Below are 23113 nucleotides of genomic sequence, written 5' to 3' on the forward strand. Positions count from 1 at the left end.
CCGCCCACAGTCTGCCGCCCACAGTCTGCCGCCCACAGTCTACCGCCCACAGTCTGCCGCCCACACCGCCCACCGCCCACAGTCTGCCCGCCCACAGTCTGCCGCCCACAGCCTGCCGCCCACAGCCTGCCGCCCACAGTCTACCACCCACAGTCTACCACCCACAGTCTACCACCCACAGTCTACCACCCACAGTCTACCACCCACAGTCTACCGCCCCAGCCTACCGCCCACAGCCTGCCGCCCACAGCCTGCCGCCCCACCCACAGTCTGCCGCCCACAGTCTACCACCCACAGTCCGCCGCCCCAGTCTACCACCCAGTCTACCGCCCACAGTCTATCGCCCACAGTCTACCGCCCACAGTCTACCGCCCACAGTCTACCGCCCACAGTCTACCGCCCAGTCTACCACCCACAGTCTACCGCCCAGTCTACCGCCCACAGTCTACCGCCCACAGTCTGCCGCCCACAGTCTGCCGCCGCCCACAGTCTGCCGCCCACAGTCCGCCCACAGCCGCCCACAGTCTGCCGCCCACAGCCGCCCACAGTCTGCCGCCCACAGTCTACCGCCCACAGTCTGCCGCCCACAGTCTGCCGCCCACAGTCTACCGCCCACAGTCTGCCGCCCACAGTCTGCCGCCCACAGTCTGCCGCCCACAGTCTGCCGCCCACAGTCTGCCGCCCACAGTCTGCCGCCCACAGTCTGCCGCCCACAGTCTGCCGCCCACAGCCTGCCGCCCACAGCCTGCCGCCCACAGTCTGCCGCCCACAGTCTGCCGCCCACAGTCTGCCGCCCACAGTCTGCCGCCCACAGTCTGCCGCCCACAGTCTACCGCCCACAGTCTGCCGCCCACAGTCTACCGCCCACAGTCTACCACCCAGTCTACCGCCCACAGTCTACCACCCAGTCTACCGCCCACAGTCTACCACCCACAGTCTACCACCCACAGTCTACCACCCACAGTCTGCCGCCGACCAAAACTAACTGCAAAATGCATCCATCAAGTTTGTAGAGTCACAAGCTGGATGGAATCAGTCTGCTATGAATATGGGACCAGAAACCTAACGTTTAACTACTAATAAACACTATAAATTAATCTGTCTTAATACCTATGACATCTTCATGTGTGTGTGGACATAGTGCCTTCATTTCCAAACAATAAAACAGGTATGAAACAGAATGCTGGAGAACAGAGCCTGAAACTGGGGCTTCCCTGTCCAACTACACAGAGTGGAGAACAGAGACTGAAACTGTGGCCTCCCTGTCCAACTACACAGAGTGGAGAACAGAGACTGATGTAAAACTGTGGCCTCCCTGTCCAACTACACAGAGTGGAGTTTTGGTAGCACTGAGCACCGTGAGGTCAGGGGTCAGGCTGTGCTACCTACCGAAGGTCTTGTGTACATATGTAGCTTTGAGCCCGGTGGGGTCAGGGTTCAGGCTGTGTTACCTACCGAAGGTCTGGTGTACATATGTAGCTTTGAGCCCCGTGGGGTCAGGGGTCAGGTCCAGGCTGTGCTACCTACCGAAGGTCTGGTGTACATATGTAGCTTTGAGCCCCATCAGGTCTGGTAGCTGGTCTATGATGAACTCTCTCTCCGTGGTGTGTTTGTGAACCCTCTCGATACTCCGCCTCTGCCAGTCTGTCCAGTACACATAGTCCCCCAGCAGAGTGAAGCCAAAGATGTGAGGTAGCTTATCTTCTACCAGGATCCTCCTGCCTGAACCGTCCATACACATCACCTGGGGAAGAGGGAGGGGGGAGAGAGAAGGGGAGAGAGAGAGAGAGAGAGAGAAGGGGAGATTTGATTCAATTCATTTTGAATTCAGGCTGGACAAAAATTTACAAGTCAAGTGGAATTAATACGTTTATCAGCAGGATAATGCCACAAGGCCAGGATAACGCCACAAGGCCAGGATAACGCCACATGGCCAGGATAACGCCACACGGCCAGGATAACGCCACAAGGCCAGGATAACGCCACACGGCCAGGATAACGCCACACGGCCAGGATAACGCCACAAGGCCAGGATAACGCCACAAGGCCAGGATAACGCCACACGGCCAGGATAACGCCACAAGGCCAGGATAACGCCACAAGGCCAGGATAACGCCACAAGGCCAGGATAACGCCACAAGGCCAGGATAACGCCACAAGGCCAGGATAACGCCACAAGGCCAGGATAACGCCACAAGGCCAGGATAACGCCACAAGGCCAGGATAACGCCACAAGGCCAGGATAACGCCACAAGGCCAGGATAACGCCACAAGGCCAGGATAACGCCACAAGGCCAGGATAACGCCACAAGGCCAGGATAACGCCACAAGGCCAGGATAACGCCACAAGGCCAGGATAACGCCACAAGGCCAGGATAACGCCACAAGGCCAGGATAATGCCACAAGGCCAGGATAACGCCACAAGGCCAGGATTGTGCCCATGAACAGTTCCACCAACAGGACCGTGAATTCAGCTTACTGCCCAGTCACCAGATCTCAATCTAACTGAGCATCTGTGGGATGAGATGGAACGAGCTCGTCGGAATAGAGATCCACTTCCTGCCGACTTCACACAACGGTGGGAAGCACTGGAGCTCAACATGGGCCAGCACTGTGGGAAGCACTGGAGCTCAACATGGGCCAGCACTGTGGGAAGCACTGGAGCTCAACATGGGCCAGCACTGTGGGAAGGACTGGAGTTCAACATGGGCCAGCACTGTGGGAAGGACTGGAGATCAACATGGGCCAGCACTGTGGGAAGGACTGGAGATCAACATGGGCCAGCACTGTGGGAAGCCACAACATGGGCCAGCACTGTGGGAAGGACTGGAGTTCAACATGGGCCAGCACTGTGGGAAGGACTGGAGTTCAACATGGGCCAGCACTGTGGCCACTGGAGCTCAACATGGGCCAGCACTGTGGGAAGGACTGAGAGCTCAACATGGGCCAGCACTGTGGGAAGCACTGGAGCTCAACATGGGCCAGCACTGTGGGAAGGACTGGAGCTCAACATGGGCCAGCACTGTGGGAAGACTGGAGCTCAACATGGGCCAGCACTGTGGGAAGGACTGGAGCTCAACATGGGCCAGCACTGTGGGAAGCACTAGAGTTCAACATGGGCCAGCACTGTGGGAAGCACTGGAGCTCAACATGGGCCAGCACTGTGGGAAGGACTGAGGCCAGCACTGTGGGAAGGACTGGAGTTCAACATGGGCCAGCACTGTGGGAAGCACTGGAGCTCAACATGGGCCAGCACTGTGGGAAGCACTGGAGTTCAACATGGGCCAGCACTGTGGGAAGCACTGGAGATCAACATGGGCCAGCACTGTGGGAAGGACTGGAGATCAACATGGGCCAGCACTGTGGGAAGGACTGGAGATCAACATGGGCCAGCACTGTGGGAAGGACTGGAGTTCAACATGGGCCAGCACTGTGGGAAGGACTGGAGCTCAACATGGGCCAGCACTGTGGGAAGCACTGGAGTTCAACATGGGCCAGCACTGTGGGAAGGACTGGAGTTCAACATGGGCCAGCACTGTGGGAAGCACTGGAGTTCAACATGGGCCAGCACTGTGGGAAGGACTGGAGATCAACATGGGCCAGCACTGTGGGAAGCACTAGAGATCAACATGGGCCAGCACTGTGGGAAGGACTGGAGTTCAACATGGGCCAGCACTGTGGGAAGCACTAGAGTTCAACATGGGCCAGCACTGTGGGAAGGACTGGAGTTCAACATGGGCCAGCACTGTGGGAAGCACTGGAGATCAACATGGGCCAGCACTGTGGGAAGGACTGGAGATCAACATGGGCCAGCACTGTGGGAAGCACTGGAGTTCAACATGGGCCAGCACTGTGGGAAGCACTGGAGATCAACATGGGCCAGCACTGTGGGAAGGACTGGAGATCAACATGGGCCAGCACTGTGGGAAGGACTGGAGTTCAACATGGGCCAGCACTGTGGGAAGGACTGGAGATCAACATGGGCCAGCACTGTGGGAAGGACTGGAGTTCAACATGGGCCAGCACTGTGGGAAGGACTGGAGCTCAACATGGGCCAGCACTGTGGGAAGCACTGTGGGAAGCACTGGAGATCAACATGGGCCAGCACTGTGGGAAGGACTGGAGTTCAACATGGGCCAGCACTGTGGGAAGGACTGGAGATCAACATGGGCCAGCACTGGAACCCTTTCTGGGAAGGACTGGAGATCAACATGGGCCAGCACTGGGAACACTGGTGAAGGACTGAGATCAACATGGGCCAGCACTGTGGGAAGACTGGAGTTCAACATGGGCCAGCAGTGGGAACCCAGGAAGCACTGTGGGAAGCACTGGAGATCAACATGGGCCAGCACTGTGGGAAGGACTGAGATCAACATGGGCCAGCACTGTGGGAAGCACTGGAGATCAACATGGGCCAGCACTGTGGGAAGCAGATCAACATGGGCCAGGTGGGAAGCACTGGAGATCAACATGGGCCAGCACTGTGGGAAGCACTGGAGATCAACATGGCCAGCCAGCACTGTCAGGGGACTGAGCTCAACATGGGCCAGCACTGTGGGAAGCATTAGAGTTCAACATGGGCCAGCACTGTGGGAAGGACTGGAGCTCAACATGGGCCAGCACTGTGGGAAGGACTGGAGATCACATGGGCCAGCACTGTGGGAAGCACTGGAGATCAACATGGGCCAGCACTGTTTGTAAGGACTGGAGCTCAACATGGGCCAGCACTGTGGGAAGGACTGGAGCTCAACATGGGCCAGCAGACCCATGGAACCCCTCAGTGAGGCTGTGGAGGATCAGATGTTAGGAAGGTGTTCCTGATGTGTTGAACACTCAGTGTCCTTTCTCAGTGAGGTGGCCTAATTATTTAGAATGGGAATCATATCGGTCCCCACAAGGATAGTAAAACAAACGAGTGTGTCCACAGTGGGGTGTGACCAGCATTCTGGGGCCACCTAAAAGAGGGGAACCCCAGCTAGAGGGGTGTCCACAGTGGGGTGTGTTTCCATTCTGGGGCTGTTCTAAAAGAGGGGAACCCCAGCTAGAGGGGAGGCAGCATATCAGAACCAGATGTGGCTCTGGCCCGCAAAAACCTTGATCAAAACCTCGTTCTGGAGCACACCCAGAACCCAGGCTGTCACCACCAGCAGACCCAGAACCCAGGCTACCACCACCAGCAGACCCAGAACCCAGGCTGCTACCACCACCAGCAGACCCAGAACCCAGGCTGCTACCACCACCAGCAGACCCAGAACCCAGGCTGCTACCACCACCAGCAGACCCAGAACCCAGGCTGCTACCACCACCAGCAGACCCAGAACCCAGGCTGCTACCACCACCAGCAGACCCAGAACCCAGGTTACCACCACCACCAACCAACCTAGCAGACCCAGAACCCAGGCTACCACCACCAACCAACCTAGCAGAACCAGAACCCAGGCTACCACCACCAACCAACCTTGCAGACCCAGAACCCAGGCTACCACCACCAACCAATCGAGCAGACTCAGAACCCAGGCTACCACCACCAACCAACCTAGCAGACCCAGAAGCCAGGAGGACCACCTGGGGGGGGGGCAGTTGGCTGCAGAGCAATGCCCCCAGATTAAAACCAACAAGCACTAGCCGATGTGTTGGAACATATTGCACCATGATGACATGCTGTGTGAGGATGCCAACTGTAGAAAACAAAGGATGTCTTTGAAACTAGTCGTTTCCATATGGAAGTTAGAGCCCCGTGGAGGGAAATGTAAAGAAGTAGGACTCACATCGACCCCTCCCCTGCATTACATCTGTACCCACCAGTCACCAAGGCTCCACGGTGGCTCAGCTGTCAACACCACGAAAAGTGAAGAAATTTTACGATTGGGTTTCTGAGGGGGATCCAGCTGGCCATGATGTAGACTGGACCTCACTGCTGCCTGGGCTCTGGACTGAGGTACTGATCCAGCTGGCCATGATGTAGACTAGACCTCATAGGAGAACCTCACTGCTGCCTGGGCTCTGGACTGAGGTACTGATCCAGCTGGCCATGATGTAGACTAGTCCTCACTGCTGCCTGGGCTCTGGACTGAGGTACTGATCCAGCTGGCCATGATGTAGACTAGTCCTCATAGGATGACCTCACTGCTGCCTGGGCTCTGGACTGAGGTACTGATCCAGCTGGCCATGATGTAGACTAGTCCTCATAGGAGGACCTCACTGATGCCTGGGCTCTGGACTGAGGTACTGATCCAGCTGGCCATGATGTAGACTAGTCCTCATAGGATGCCCTCACTGCTGCCTGGGCTCTGGACTGAGGTACTGATCCAGCTGGCCATGATGTAGACTGGACCTCACTGATGCCTGGGCTCTGGGATGAGGTACTGATCCAGCTGGCCATGATGTAGACTGGACCTCACTGCTGCCTGGGCTCTGGACTGAGGTACTGATCCAGCTGGCCATGATGTAGACTAGTCCTCACTGCTGCCTGGGCTCTGGACTGAGGTACTGATCCAGCTGGCCATGATGTAGACTAGTCCTCATAGGATGACCTCACTGCTGCCTGGGCTCTGGACTGAGGTACTGATCCAGCTGGCCATGATGTAGACTAGTCCTCATAGGAGGACCTCACTGCTGCCTGGGCTCTGGACTGAGGTACTGATCCAGCTGGCCATGATGTAGACTAGTCCTCATAGGATGACCTCACTGCTGCCTGGGCTCTGGACTGAGGTACTGATCCAGCTGGCCATGATGTAGACTGGACCTCACTGCTGCCTGGGCTCTGGACTGACTTACTGATCCAGCTGGCCATGATGTAGACTAGTCCTCATAGGAGGACCTCACTGCTGCCTGGGCTCTGGGTTGAGGTACTGATCCAGCTGGCCATGATGTAGACTAGACCTCACTGCTGCCTGGGCTCTGGACTGAGGTACTGATCCAGCTGGCCATGATGTAGACTAGTCCTCATAGGATGACCTCACTGCTGCCTGGGCTCTGGACTGAGGTACTGATCCAGCTGGCCATGATGTAGACTAGTCCTCATAGGATGACCTCACTGCTGCCTGGGCTCTGGACTGAGGTACTGATCCAGCTGGCCATGATGTAGACTAGTCCTCATAGGAGGACCTCACTGCTGCCTGGGCTCTGGACTGAGGTACAGATCCAGCTGGCCATGATGTAGACTAGTCCTCATAGGATGACCTCACTGCTGCCTGGGCTCTGGACTGAGGTACTGATCCAGCTGGCCATGATGTAGACTAGTCCTCATAGGATGACCTCACTGCTGCCTGGGCTCTGGACTGAGGTACAGATCCAGCTGGCCATGATGTAGACTAGTCCTCATAGGATGCCCTCACTGCTGCCTGGGCTCTGGACTGAGGTACTGATCCAGCTGGCCATGATGTAGACTGGACCTCACTGATGCCTGGGCTCTGGGATGAGGTACTGATCCAGCTGGCCATGATGTAGACTAGTCCTCATAGGAGGACCGCACTGCTGCCTGGACTCTGGACTGAGGTACTGATCCAGCTGGCCATGATGTAGACTAGACCTCATAGGAGGACCACACTGCTGCCTGGGCTCTGGACTGAGGTACTGATCCAGCTGGCCATGATGTAGACTAGACCTCATAGGAGGACCGCACTGCTGCCTGGGCTCTGGACTAACTTACTGATCCAGCTGGCCATGATGTAGACTAGTCTTAAATGTTTACAAGAGCAAGATGTTTTCAAGGAGAAAATCTCATCATGGAGAGTCTGAGTTGCTATGAAGCAACGTTTCTATGTTACCAACTTGGTAGCAGCTTCTAAGGAGAATCTATGGTGCCACAGCAAACAGGGCTTCAGAACCGGTCCCGCAGAGACACTACGATGAGCCAGAATGCTTCCAATGCCCTTCAGAACCGGTCCACCAGACACACTACGTTGAGCCAGAACACTTCTAATGCCCTCCAGAACCGGTCCACCAGACACACTACGTTGAGCCAGAACACTTCTAATGCCCTCCAGAACCGGTCCACCAGACACACTACGTTGAGCCAGAACACTTCTAATGCCCTCCAGAACCGGTCCCCCAGACACACTACGTTGAGCCAGAACGCTTCCAATGCCCTCCAGAACCGGTCCACCAGAGACACTACGTTGAGCCAGAACGCTTCCAATACCCTCCAGAACCGGTCCACCAGAGACACTACGTTGAGCCAGAACGCTTCCAATGCCCTCCAGAACCGGTCCACCAGAGACACTACGTTGAGCCAGAACACTTCCAATACCCTCCAGAACCGGTCCACCAGAGACACTACGTTGAGCCAGAACGCTTCCAGAACCGGTCCACCAATCAGGTAATAACTCCCTGGTCATATGACCTCCCTTCGGAAAAGGAGGGAGGGTGTTGAGATAATGGTCCTGTTATTTTTTTTTATTTATGCTGCTAGGGGAAGTGTGTGTGTCAGGCTGCTCATAGTGGTAGAGGGTCCTGTGATGCTGCTAGGGGAAGTGTGTGTGTGTCAGGCTGTTCATAGTGGTAGAGGGTCCTGTGATGCTGCTAGGGGAAGTGTGTGTGTCAGGCTGTTCATAGTGGTAGAGGGTCCTGTGATGCTGCTAGGGGAAGTGTGTGTGTCAGGCTGCTCATAGTGGTAGAGGGTCCTGTGATGCTGCTAGGGGAAGTGTGTGTCAGGCTGTTCATAGTGGTAGAGGGTCCTGTGATGCTGCTAGGGGAAGTGTGTGTCAGGCTGTTCATAGTGGTAGAGGGTCCTGTGATGCTGCTAGGGGAAGTGTGTGTGTGTCAGGCTGCTCATAGTGGTAGAGGGTCCTGTGATGCTGCTAGGGGAAGTGTGTGTGTCAGGCTGTTCATAGTGGTAGAGGGTCCTGTGATGCTGCTAGGGGAAGTGTGTGTCAGGCTGTTCATAGTGGTAGAGGGTCCTGTGATGCTGCTAGGGGAAGTGTGTGTGTCAGGCTGTTCATAGTGGCAGAGGGTCCTGTGATGCTGCTAGGGGAAGTGTGTGTGTCAGGGCTAGAGGGTCCTCGTCAGTGGCAGAGGGTCCTGTGATGCTGCTAGGGGATCCTGTGATGGCAGAGTAGTGGCAGAGGGTCCTGTGATGCCCCCCGCAGACAGACAGCTAGCTACCCACCGCTCCACACAGCTGACCCCCCTCCCCCACAACCCACCAGCCGATGGAACATGCCAACACAGCTGACCCCCTCCCCACAACCCACCAACCGATGGAACATGCCAACACAGCTGACCCCCCTCCCCCACAACCCACCAACCGATGGAACATGCCAACACAGCTGACCCCCCTCCCCCACAACCCACCAGCCGATGGAACATGCCAACACAGCTGACCCCCTCCCCCACAACCCACCAGCCGATGGAACATGCCAACACAGCTGACCCCCTCCCCCACAACCCACCAACCGATGGAACATGCCAACACAGCTGACCCCCTCCCCCACAACCCACCAGCCGATGGAACATGCCAACACAGCTGACCCCCTCCCCCACAACCCACCAACCGATGGAACATGCCAACACAGCTGACCCCCCTCCCCCACAACCCACCAACCGATGGAACATGCCAACACAGCTGACCCCCTCCCCCACAACCCACCAGCCGATGGAACATGCCAACACAGCTGACCCCCCTCCCCCACAACCCACCAACCGATGGAACATGCCAACACAGCTGACCTCCCTCCCCACAACCCACCAGCCGATGGAACATGCCAACACAGCTGACCCCCCTCCCCCACAACCCACCAGCCGATGGAACATGCCAACACAGCTGACCCCCTCCCCCACAACACGGCAGCCGATGGAACATGCCAACACGGCAGCCGATGGAACATGCCAACACGGCAGCCGATGGAACATGCCAACACGGCAGCCGATGGAACATGCCAACACGGCAGCCGATGGAACATGCCAACACGGCAGCCGATGGAACATGCCAACACGGCAGCCGATGGAACATGCCAACACGGCAGCCGATGGAACATGCCAACACGGCAGCTGATGGAACATGCCAACACGGCAGCTGATGGAACATGCCAACACGGCAGCTGATGGAACATGCCAACACGGCAGCCGATGGAACATGCCAACACGGCAGCTGATGGAACATGCCAACACGGCAGCTGATGGAACATGCCAACACGGCAGCCGATGGAACATGCCAACACGGCAGCTGATGGAACATGCCAACACGGCAGCTGATGGAACATGCCAACACACCAGCTGATGGAACATGCCAACACGGCAGCTGATGGAACATGCCAACACGGCAGCTGATGGAACATGCCAACACGGCAGCTGATGGAACATGCCAACACGGCAGCCGATGGAACATGCCAACACGGCAGCTGATGGAACATGCCAACACGGCAGCCGATGGAACATGCCAACACAGCAGAGGGCTGAACGTGGCGATAGGAAGACATTCTTAAACACTCATCCATCCATCCTATAGAAAGTAGACAAAGTGAAATACCTCTATCTTGTCCGTCTTGGCGTCGCCCCAGTAGATCATCCGGTCTGTGTAGTCCAGCGCCAGACCATTGGGCCAGCCCAGGGAGGTGTTGACCATCACTAGTCTCTCCGTCCCGTCCAGGTCGGCACGCTCAATCTTAGGAACCTCGCCCCAGTCTGTCCAGTACATGTATCTGAAACGACCAGAGAGGGAACAGCATGAGCTACCAGAGAGAGGGGAGAGCCCTACCAGAGAGAGGGGAGAGCCCTACCAGAGAGAGGGGAGAGCCCTACCAGAGAGAGGGGAGAGCCCTACCAGAGAGAGGGGAGAGCCCTACCAGAGAGAGGGGAGAGCCCTACCAGAGAGAGGGGAGAGCCCTACCAGAGAGAGGGGAGAGCCCTACCAGAGAGAGGGGAGAGCCCTACCAGAGAGAGGGGAGAGCCCTACCAGAGAGAGGGGAGAGCCCTACCAGAGAGAGGGGAGAGCCCTACCAGAGAGAGGGGAGAGCCTTACCAGAGAGAGGGAGAGCCCTACCAGAGAGAGGGAGAGCCCTACCAGAGAGAGGGGAGAGCCCTACCAGAGAGAGGGAGAGCCCAGACCAGAGAGAGGGAGAGCCCTACCAGAGAGAGGGGAGAGCCTTACCCGAGAGAGGGAGAGCTCGACCAGAGAGAGGGGAGAGCCCTACCAGAGAGAGGGGAGAGCCCTACCAGAGAGAGGGGAGAGCCCTACCAGAGAGAGGGGAGAGCCCTACCAGAGAGAGGGGAGAGCCCTACCAGAGAGAGGGGAGAGCCCTACCAGCAACATGTATGATGGCTCAGGGTTAGTATAGAGACAGCAGTTACCCAGCTATAGGATCCATTAAGAGCCCTGGTTCAGGGTTAGTATAGAGACAGCAGTTACCCAGCAACAGGATCCATTAAGAGCCCTGGTTCAGGGTTAGTATAGAGACAGCAGTTACCCAGCAACAGGATCCATTAAGAGCCCTGGTTCAGGGTTAGTATAGAGACAGCAGTTACCCAGCTACAGGATCCATTAAGAGCCCTGGTTCAGGGTTAGTATAGAGACAGCAGTTACCCAGAGACAGGATCCATTAAGAGCCCTGGTTCAGGGTTAGTATAGAGACAGCAGTTACCCAGCTACAGGATCCATTAAGAGCCCTGGTTCAGGGTTAGTATAGAGACAGCAGTTACCCAGAGACAGGATCCATTAAGAGCCCTGGTTCAGGGTTAGTATAGAGACAGCAGTTACCCAGCTACAGGATCCATTAAGAGCCCTGGTTCAGGGTTAGTATAGAGACAGCAGTTACCCAGAGACAGGATCCATTAAGAGCCCTGGTTCAGGGTTAGTATAGAGACAGCAGTTACCCAGCTACAGGATCAGGGTTAGTATAGAGACAGCAGTTACCCAGAGACAGGATCCATTAAGAGCCCTGGTTCAGGGTTAGTATAGAGACAGCAGTTACCCAGCTACAGGATCCATTAAGAGCCCTGGTTCAGGGTTAGTATAGAGACAGCAGTTACCCAGAGACAGGATCCATTAAGAGCCCTGGTTCAGGGTTAGTCGAGAGACAGCAGTTACCCAGCTACAGGATCCAGTACGATGGCTCGTGGCTCGTCCAGGTCCTCTGATATCAGGATCTTCCTCATGGTTCCGTTGAGGCGTGTCACCTCGATGCGGTCCGTTCCCGTGTCCGTCCAGTACAGGTTCCGGGCGATCCAGTCCACAGCGATGCCGTCAGGATGGTTCACCTAAGAGAGAAGATCAGGTTAGCGTCGCTCTGGAGGCAGCTCTGCAGAGAAGTAACCATCTGGCCCAGCTGTTAGTGACCTCTGCTGCTGTTACCAAATGTAGTAACTATCTGGCCCAGCTGTTAGTGACCTCTGCTGTTACCAAATGTAGTATCTATCTGGCCCAGCTGTTAGTGATCTCTGCTGTTACCAAATGTAGTAACTATCTGGCCCAGCTGTTAGTGATCTCTGCTGTTACCAAATGTAGTAACTATCTGGCCCAGCTGTTAGTGATCTCTGCTGTTACCAAATGTAGTAACTATCTGGCCCAGCTGTTAGTGACCTCTGCTGCTGTTACCAAATGTAGTAACTATCTGGCCCAGCTGTTAGTGACCTGAGGTCAGGATGACTGACCTGTGAGGTGACGATGAACTGAGCGTCAGAGCCGTCCAGGTAGGACCTCCTGATGGCCCGGACGTCGTCGTCCGTCCAATAGATGTGTCCGTCCACCGGGTCATAGTCGATGGCGATGGCGTGGCGGATGTCGTCCGTCGGGAGGATGATGTCGGTGAAGTCGGGCGTATCCAGGGAGATGCGACGCAGGTCAGTCCGCCGGGCCAGGAGGAGGAGCTGTGTGGGACCTGGATGGGGGTGAGAGAGGAGAGGACACGATAACACCACAGGAGGGCTGAGTGGGGACACGATAACACCACAGGAGGGGGCTGAGTGGGGACACGATAACACCACAGGAGGGGGCTGAGTGGGGACACGATAACACCACAGGAGGGGGCTGAGTGGGGACACGATAACACCACAGGGGGGCTGAGTGGGGACACGATAACACCACAGGAGGGGGCTGAGTGGGGACACTGATAACACCACAGGAGGGGGCTGAGTGGGGACACTATAACACCACAGGAGGGGGCTGAGTGGGGACACGATAACACCACAGGAGGGGCTGAGTGGGGACACGATAACACCACAGGAGGGCTGAGTGGGGACACTATAACACCACAGGAGGGCTGAGTGGGGACACGATAACACCACAGGAGGGGGCTGATGGGGACACGATAACACCACAGGAGGGCTGAGTGGGGACACGATAACACCACAGGAGGGGGCTGAGTGGGGACACGATAACACCACAGGAGGGCTGAGTGGGGACACGATAACACCACAGGAGGGGCTGAGTGGGGACACGATAACACCACAGGAGGGGGCTGAGTGGGGACACGATAACACCACAGGAGGGCTGAGTGGGGACACGATAACACCACAGGAGGGGGCTGAGTGGGGACACGATAACACCACAGGAGGGCTGAGTGGGGACACGATAACACCACAGGAGGGCTGAGTGGGGACACGATAACACCACAGGAGGGCTGAGTGGGGACACGATAACACCACAGGAGGGGGCTGAGTGGGGACACGATAACACCACAGGAGGGCTGAGTGGGGACACGATAACACCACAGGAGGGGGCTGAGTGGGGACACGATAACACCACAGGAGGGGGCTGAGTGGGGACACGATAACACCACAGGAGGGCTGAGTGGGGACAGTAACACCACAGGAGGGCTAGTGGGGACAAGATAACACCACAGGAGGGGGCTGAGTGGGGACACGATAACACCACAGGAGGGGGCTGAGTGGGGACACGATAACACCACAGGAGGGGGCTGAGTGGGGACACGATAACACCACAGGAGGGGGCTGAGTGGGGACACGATAACACCACAGGAGGGCTGAGTGGGGACACGATAACACCACAGGAGGGGGCTGAGTGGGGACACGATAACACCACAGGAGGGGGCTGAGTGGGGACACGATAACACCACAGGAGGGGGCTGAGTGGGGAGAGAGAGAGGGATATACAGGAGGGTGAAGAGATCCAGTGCCTAGCAACAATAGCATCCAGTGCCTAGCAACAATAGCATCCAGTGCCCATGTGAACTACGTAGTGACTCAGTACTTAAGAGGGGGGGGCAGCACCAACCCTACAGCTGAAAGGGTTAACCCAGGCAGTAGGAACCAGCACCAACCCAACAGCTGAAAGGGTTAACCAAGGCAGTAGGAACCAGCACCAACCCCATCTGACCTCTGGCGTTACCAGCTGAAAGGGTTAACCCAGTAGGAACCAGCACCAACCCAACAGCTGAAAGGGTTAACCCAGTAGGAACCAGCACCAACCCCACAGCTGAAAGGGTTAACCCAGGCAGTAGGAACCAGCACCAACCCTACAGCTGAAAGGGTTAACCCAGTAGGAACCAGCACCAACCCTACAGCTGAAAGGGTTAACCCAGTAGGAACCAGCACCAACCCTACAGCTGAAAGGGTTAACCCAGTAGGAACCAGCACCAACCCTACAGCTGAAAGGGTTAACCCGGTAGGAACCAGCACCAACCCTACAGCTGAAAGGGTTAACCCGGTAGGAACCAGCACCAACCCTACAGCTGAAAGGGTTAACCCGGTAGGAACCAGCACCAACCCTACAGCTGAAAGGGTTAACCCAGTAGGAACCAGCACCAACCCCACAGCTGAAAGGGTTAACCCAGTAGGAACCAGCACCAACCCTACAGCTGAAAGGGTTAACCCAGTAGGAATCAGCACCACCCTACAGCTGAAAGGGTTAACCCAGGCAGTAGGAACCAGCACCAACCCTACAGCTGAAAGGGTTAACCAAGGCAGTAGGAACCAGCACCAACCCTACAGCTGAAAGGGTTAACCCAGGCAGTAGGAACCAGCACCAACCCTACAGCTGAAAGGGTTAACCAAGGCAGTAGGAACCAGCACCAACCCTACAGCTGAAAGGGTTAACCAAGGCAGTAGGAACCAGCACCAACCCCACAGCTGAAAGGGTTAACCCAGGCAGTAGGAACCAGCACCAACCCTACAGCTGAAAGGGTTAACCAAAGGCAGTAGGAACCAGCACCAACCCTACAGCTGAAAGGGTTAACCCAGTAGGAACCAGCACCAACCCTACAGCTGAAACGGTTAACCCAGTAGGAACCAGCACCAACCCTACAGCTGAAAGGGTTAACCCAGGCAGTAGGAACCAGCACCAATCCTACAGCTGAAAGGGTTAACCCAGTAGGAACCAGCACCAACCCTACAGCTGAAAGGGTTAACCCAGTAGGAACCAGCACCAACCCTACAGCTGAAAGGGTTAACCCAGTAGGAACCAGCACCAACCCCACAGCTGAAAGGGTTAACCCAGGCAGTAGGAACCAGCACCAACCCTACAGCTGAAAGGGTTAACCCAGTAGGAACCAGCACCAACCCCACAGCTGAAAGGGTTAACCCAGGCAGTAGGAACCAGCACCAACCCCACAGCTGAAAGGGTTAACCCAGGCAGTAGGAACCAGCACCAACCCTACAGCTGAAAGGGTTAACCCAGTAGGAACCAGCACCAACCCTACAGCTGAAAGGGTTAACCCAGTAGGAACCAGCACCAACCCTACAGCTGAAAGGGTTAACCCAGTAGGAACCAGCACCAACCCTACAGCTGAAAGGGTTAACCCAGTAGGAACCAGCACCAACCCTACAGCTGAAAGGGTTAACCCAGTAGGAACCAGCACCAACCCTACAGCTGAAAGGGTTAACCCAGGCAGTAGGAACCAGCACCAACCCTACAGCTGAAAGGGTTAACCCAGGCAGTAGGAACCAGCACCAACCCTACAGCTGAAAGGGTTAAACCAGGCAGTAGGAACCAGCACCAACCCTACAGCTGAAAGGGTTAACCCAGTAGGAACCAGCACCAACCCCACAGCTGAAAGGGTTAACCCAGTAGGAACCAGCACCAACCCTCCAGCTGAAAGGGTTAACCCAGTAGGAACCAGCACCAACCCTACAGCTGAAAGGGTTAACCCAGGCAGTAGGAACCAGCACAAACCCCACAGCTGAAAGGGTTAACTCGGTAGGAACCAGCACCAACCCTACAGCTGAAAGGGTTAACCCAGTAGGAACCAGCACCAACCCTACAGCTGAAAGGGTTAACCCAGGCAGTAGGAACCAGCACCAACCCCACAGCTGAAAGGGTTAACCCAGTAGGAACCAGCACCAACCCTACAGCTGAAAGGGTTAACCCAGTAGGAACCAGCACCAACCCCACAGCTGAAAGGGTTAACCCAGGCAGTAGGAACCAGCACCAACCCCACAGCTGAAAGGGTTAACCCGGTAGGAACCAGCACCAACCCCACAGCTGAAAGGGTTAACCCGGTAGGAACCAGCACCAACCCCACAGCTGAAAGGGTTAACCCGGTAGGAACCAGCACCAACCCCACAGCTGAAAGGGTTAACCCAGTAGGAACCAGCACCAACCCTACAGCTGAAAGGGTTAACCCAGTAGGAACCAGCACCAACCCTACAGCTGAAAGGGTTAACCCAGTAGGAACCAGCACCAACCCTACAGCTGAAAGGGTTAACCCAGTAGGAACCAGCACCAACCCAACAGCTGAAAGGGTTAACCCAGTAGGAACCAGCACCAACCCTACAGCTGAAAGGGTTAACCCGGTAGGAACCAGCACCAACCCTACAGCTGAAAGGGTTAACCCAGTAGGAACCAGCACCAACCCTACAGCTGAAAGGGTTAACCCAGTAGGAACCAGCACCAACCCTACAGCTGAAAGGGTTAACCCAGTAGGAACCAGCACCAACCCTACAGCTGAAAGGGTTAACCCAGTAGGAACCAGCACCAACCCTACAGCTGAAAGGGTTAACCCAGTAGGAACCAGCACCAACCCCACAGCTGAAAGGGTTAACCCAGTAGGAACCAGCACCAACCCTACAGCTGAAAGGGTTAACCCAGTAGGAACCAGCACCAACCCTACATCTGAAAGGGTTAACCCGGTAGGAACCAGCACCAACCCTACAGCTGAAAGGGTTAACCCGGTAGGAACCAGCACCAACCCTACAGATGAAAGGGTTAACCCAGGCAGTAGGAACCAGCACCAACCCTACAGCTGAAAGGGTTAACCCAGGCAGTAGGAACCAGCACCAACCCTACAGCTGAAAGGGTTAACCCAGTAGGAACCAGCACCAACCCTACAGCTGAAAGGGTTAACCCGGTAGGAACCAGCACCAACCCTACAGCTGAAAGGGTTAACCCAGGAGGGGGTAATGGGGACACGGGAACCAGCACCAATCCTACAGCTGAAAGGGTTAACCCAGGCAGTAGGAACCAGCACCAACCCTACAGCTGAAAGGGTTAACCCAGGCAGTAGGAACCAGCACCAACCCTACAGCTGAAAGGGTTAACCCAGGCAGTAGGAACCAGCACCAACCCTACAGCTGAAAGGGTTAACCCAGGCAGTAGGAACCAGCACCAACCCTACAGCTGAAAGGGTTAACCCAGTAGGAACCAGCACCAACCCTACAGCTGAAAGGGTTAACCCAGGCAGTAGGAACCAGCACCAACCCTACAGCTGAAAGGGTTAACCCAGGCAGTAGGAACCAGCACCAACCCTACAGCTGAAAGGGTTAACCCAGTAGGAACCAGCACCAACCCTACAGCTGAAAGGGTTAACCCAGGCAGTAGGAACCAGCACCAACCCTACAGCTGAAAGGGTTAACCCAGGCAGTAGGAACCAGCACCAACCCCACAGCTGAAAGGGTTAACCCAGGCAGTAGGAACCAGCACCAACCCTACAGCTGAAAGGGTTAACCCAGGCAGTAGGAACCAGCACCAACCCTACAGCTGAAAAGGTTAACCCAGGCAGTAGGAACCAGCACCAACCCTACAGCTGAAAGGGTTAACCCAGGCAGTAGGAACCAGCACCAACCCTACAGCTGAAAGGGTTAACCCAGTAGGAACCAGCACCAACCCTACAGCTGAAAGGGTTAACCCAGTAGGAACCAGCACCAACCCTACAGCTGAAAGGGTTAACCCAGTAGGAACCAGCACCAAACCTACAGCTGAAAGGGTTAATCCAGTAGGAACCAGCACCAACCCTACAGCTGAAAGGGTTAACCCAGGCAGTAGGAACCAGCACCAACCCTACAGCTGAAAGGGTTAACCCAGTAGGAACCAGCACCAACCCTACAGCTGAAAGGGTTAACCCAGGCAGTAGGAACCAGCACCAACCCCACAGCTGAAAGGGTTAACCCAGGCAGTAGGAACCAGCACCAACCTACAGCTGAAAGGGTTAACCCAGGCAGTAGGAACCAGCACCAACCCACAGCTGAAAGGGTTAACCCAGGCAGTAGGAACCAGCACCAACCCTACAGCTGAAAGGGTTAACCCAGTAGGAACCAGCACCAACCCTACAGCTGAAAGGGTTAACCCAGTAGGAACCAGCACCAACCCTACAGCTGAAAGGGTTAACCCAGGCAGTAGGAACCAGCACCAACCCTACAGCTGAAAGGGTTAACCCAGTAGGAACCAGCACCAACCCTACAGCTGAAAGGGTTAACCCAGTAGGAACCAGCACCAACCCTACAGCTGAAAGGGTTAACCCAGTAGGAACCAGCACCAACCCTACAGCTGAAAGGGTTAACCCAGTAGGAACCAGCACCAACCCCACAGCTGAAAGGGTTAACCCAGGCAGTAGGAACCAGCACCAACCCTACAGCTGAAAGGGTTAACCCAGGCAGTAGGAACCAGCACCAACCCCACAGCTGAAAGGGTTAACCCAGGCAGTAGGAACCAGCACCAACCCTACAGCTGAAAGGGTTAACCCAGTAGGAACCAGCACCAACCCTACAGCTGAAAGGGTTAACCCAGTAGGAACCAGCACCAACCCTACAGCTGAAAGGGTTAACCCAGTAGGAACCAGCACCAACCCTACAGCTGAAAGGGTTAACCCAGGCAGTAGGAACCAGCACCAACCCCACAGCTGAAAGGGTTAACCCAGGCAGTAGGAACCAGCACCAACCCTACAGCTGAAAGGGTTAACCCAGTAGGAACCAGCACCAACCCTACAGCTGAAAGGGTTAACCCAGTAGGAACCAGCACCAACCCTACAGCTGAAAGGGTTAACCCAGTAGGAACCAGCACCAACCCTACAGCTGAAAGGGTTAACCCAGTAGGAACCAGCACCAACCCCCTCCCTCGCCCTTTTAACTGGGGGAACTGAACCACAACATGTCAATGAAAGCCGAGGAGAGACAGATGACCAGGACTGTGAATCAGTGAATGGAGTAGAGGTGTTGCCATGGAGACCACAGGTCAGCCAGCACCACCACCAGCTGCTCAACACCTCAGAAAGGGAGGGAAACAAGAGAGAGAGAGAGAGAGAAGGAGGAAGGTCGGGGAAAGGACAGAGGAAGGTCGGGGAAAGGAGAGAGGAAGGTCGGGGAAAGGAGAGAGGAAGGTCGGGGAAAGGAGAGAGGAAGGTCGGGGAAAGGAGAGAGGAAGGTCGGGGAAAGGAGAGAGGAAGGTCGGGGAAAGGAGAGAGGAAGGTCGGGGAAAGGAGAGAGGAAGGTCGGGGAAAGGAGAGAGGAAGGTCGGGGAAAGGAGAGAGGAAGATCAGTGGTGTAGGGCTCAGAAGGGGGGGCTGTGGTGTAGGGCTCAGAAGGGGGGGCTGTGGTGTAGGGCTCAGAAGGGGGGCTGGGGTGTAGGGCTCAGAAGGGAGGGGCTGTGGGGTAGGGCTCAGAAGGGGGGGCTGTGGTGTAGGGCTCAGGAGGGGGCTGTGGTGTAGGGCTCAGAAGGGGGGCTGTGGTGTAGGGCTCAGAAGAGGGGGCTGTGGTGTAGGGCTCAGAAGGGGGCTGTGGTGTAGGGCTCAGAAGAGGGGGCTGTGGTGCAGGGCTCAGAAGAGGGGGCTGTGGTGTAGGGCTCAGAAGGGGGCTGTGGTGTAGGGCTCAGAAGAGGGGGCTGTGGTGTAGGGCTCAGAAGAGGGGGCTGTGGTGTAGGGCTCAGAAGGGGGGCTGTGGTGTAGGGCTCAGAAGAGGGGGCTGTGGTGTAGGGCTCAGAAGAGGGGGCTGTGGTGTAGGGCTCAGAAGAGGGGAGGGGCTGTGGTGTAGGGCTCAGAAGAGGGGGGGGGCTGTGGTGTAGGGCTCAGAAGAGGGGGCTGTGGTGTAGGGCTCAGAAGAGGGGGCTGTGGTGTAGGGCTCAGAAGAGGGGGCTGTGGTGTAGGGCTCAGAAGAGGGGGCTGTGGTGTAGGGCTCACCGTCTCTGCAGGTCTTGCTGTCCTCTAGCAGCTGGACTCCGGTGGGACAGGCACACTGGTAGTGAGGTGTAATAGGAGACAGGAGACAGAGCTGGGAACAGCCTCCGTTGTTCACCGAACATGGTGAAGACACTGTTCAGGAAGGAGACAACATGCTGTCAGAGGACTACAGACACATCACACACCATTATCCCTGCTGTCAGAGGACTACAGACACATCACACACCATTATCCCTGCTGTCAGAGGACTACAGACACATCACACACCATTATCCCTGCTGTCAGAGGACTACACACATCACACACCATTATCCCTGCTGTCAGAGGACTACAGACACATCACACACCATTATCCCTGCTGTTAGAGGACTACAGACACATCACACACCATTATCCCTGCTGTCAGAGGACTACAGACACATCACACACCATTATCCCTGCTGTCAGAGGACTACAGACATCACACACCATTATCCCTGCTGTCAGAGGACTACAGACACATCACACACCATTATCCCTGCTGTCAGAGGACTACAGACATCACACACCATTATCCCTGCTGTCAGAGGACTACAGACATCACACACCATTATCCCTGGTGTCAGAGGACTACAGACACATCACACACCATTATCCCTGCTGTCAGAGGACTACAGACACATCACACACCATTATCCCTGCTGTCAGAGGACTACAGACACATCACACACCATTATCCCTGCTGTCAGAGGACTACAGACACATCACACACCATTATCCCTGCTGTCAGAGGACTACAGACACATCACACACCATTATCCCTGCTGTCAGAGGACTACATACATCACACACCATTATCACTGCTGTCAGAGGACTACAGACACATCACACACCATTATCACTGCTGTCAGAGGACTACAGACATCACACACCATTATCCCTGGTGTCAGAGGACTACAGACATCACACACCATTATCCCTGGTGTCAGAGGACTACAGACATCACACACCATTATCACTGGTGTCAGAGGACTACAGACACATCACACACCATTATCACTGCTGTCAGAGGACTACAGACACATCACACACCATTATCCCTGCTGTCAGAGGACTACAGACACATCACACACCATTATCCCTGCTGTCAGAGGACCACAGACACATCACACACCATTATCCCTGCTGTCAGAGGACTACAGACGCATCACACACCATTATCCCTGCTGTTAGAGGACTACAGACACATCACACACCATTATCACTGCTGTCAGAGGACTACAGACACATCACACACCATTATCCCTGCTGTCAGAGGACTACAGACACATCACACACCATTATCCCTGCTGTCAGAGGACTACAGACACATCACACACCATTATCCCTGCTGTCAGGGGACTACAGACACATCACACACCATTATCCCTGCTGTCCCAAATGGCACCTTGTTCCCCATTGAATACACTACATGACCAGACATTATCTCTGAAGACGACACTACATGACCAGACATTATCTCTGAAGACTACACTACATGACCAGACATTATCTCTGAAGACTACTGTACATGACCAGACATTATCTCTGAAGACGACACTACATGACCAGACATTATCTCTGAAGACGACACTACATGACCAGACATTATCTCTGAAGACGACACTACATGACCAAAAGTATGTGGACACCTGCTCAGCCAACAACTCATTCCAAAACCATGGGCATTAATATGGAGATGGTCCCTCCTTTGCTGCTATAACAGCCTCCACTCTTCTGGGAAGGCTTTCCACTAGATGTAGGAACATTGCTGCTATAACAGCCTCCACTCTTCTGGGAAGGCTTTCCACTAGATGTTGGAACAATGCTGCGTTCCAATTCATCCCAAAGGTGTTCGATGGGGTTGAGGTCAGGGCTCTATGCAGGCCAGTCAAGTTCTTCCAAATGATTTCTGTATGGACTTTGCTTTGTGCACAGGGGGCATTTTCTTGCTGAAACAGGAAAGGGCCTCGCCCAAACTGTTACCACAAAGTTGGAAGCACAGAATAGTCTAGAATGTCATTGTATTCTGTAGCATTAAGCTCTTCACTCAAACTAAGGGTCCCAAACCATGAAACACAGCCCCAGACCATTATTCCTCCTCCACCAAACTTTACAGTGGGCACTCTGCATTCTGGCAGGTAGCGTCCTCCTGGCATCTGCCAAACCCAGAGTAGTCTGTCAGACAGCCAGATGGTGAAGCGTGATTCATGACTCCAGCGAATGCGTTTCCACTGCTCCAGAGTTCAATGGCGGCGAGCTTTACACCACTCCAGCCGACGCTTGGCATTGTGATCTAAGGCTGGCGTTGCTTCCAGAGGCAGTTTGGACCTCGGTAGTGAGTGTTCTCCAGAGGCAGTTTGGACCTCGGTAGTGAGTGTTCTGACTGAGGCAGTTTGGACCTCGGTAGTGAGTGTTCTCCAGAGGCAGTTTGGACCTCGGTAGTGAGTGTTCTCCAGAGGCAGTTTGGACCTCGGTAGTGAGTGTTCTCCAGAGGCAGTTTGGACCTCGGTAGTGAGTGTTCTCCAGAGGCAGTTTGGACCTCGGTAGTGAGTGTTCTCCAGAGGCAGTTTGGACCTCGGTAGTGAGTGTTCTCCAGAGGCAGTTTGGACCTCGGTAGTGAGTGTTCTCCAGAGGCAGTTTGGACCTCGGTAGTGAGTGTTCTGACTGAGGCAGTTTGGACCTCGGTAGTGAGTGTTCTCCAGAGGCAGTTTGGACCTCGGTAGTGAGTGTTCTCCAGAGGCAGTTTGGACCTCGGTAGTGAGTGTTCTCCAGAGGCAGTTTGGACCTCGGTAGTGAGTGTTCTACCAGAGGC

The 23113-nt window shown here is 55.3% G+C and overlaps 1 long non-coding RNA gene and 1 pseudogene across 2 annotated transcripts in view; both read right to left on the minus strand.

The window, feature by feature from the left end:
- The window catches only part of LOC127923816 (low-density lipoprotein receptor-related protein 6-like), a 96433-nt pseudogene that overhangs the window by 45269 nt on the left and 28051 nt on the right, over positions 1-23113 (minus strand). Inside the window, exons 5-9 of the transcript XR_008115529.1 lie at positions 20281-20412; positions 12590-12816; positions 12027-12196; positions 10470-10641; positions 1528-1744 (exon numbers count right to left, since the gene is read on the minus strand). The product of XR_008115529.1 is annotated as a low-density lipoprotein receptor-related protein 6-like (transcript). The remainder of the gene's footprint in view (positions 1-1527; positions 1745-10469; positions 10642-12026; positions 12197-12589; positions 12817-20280; positions 20413-23113) is intronic.
- LOC127923817 (uncharacterized) lies at positions 20446-23105 on the minus strand. Its single transcript, XR_008115530.1, has 3 exons — positions 22982-23105; positions 22701-22945; positions 20446-22664 (listed from the first exon to the last, which is right to left on the minus strand). It is a non-coding gene; the product is annotated as an uncharacterized LOC127923817 (long non-coding RNA).

The sequence above is a fragment of the Oncorhynchus keta genome, unplaced genomic scaffold (genome assembly GCF_023373465.1).
Source record: "Oncorhynchus keta strain PuntledgeMale-10-30-2019 unplaced genomic scaffold, Oket_V2 Un_contig_3287_pilon_pilon, whole genome shotgun sequence".
Taxonomy (NCBI): Eukaryota; Metazoa; Chordata; class Actinopteri; order Salmoniformes; family Salmonidae; genus Oncorhynchus; species Oncorhynchus keta.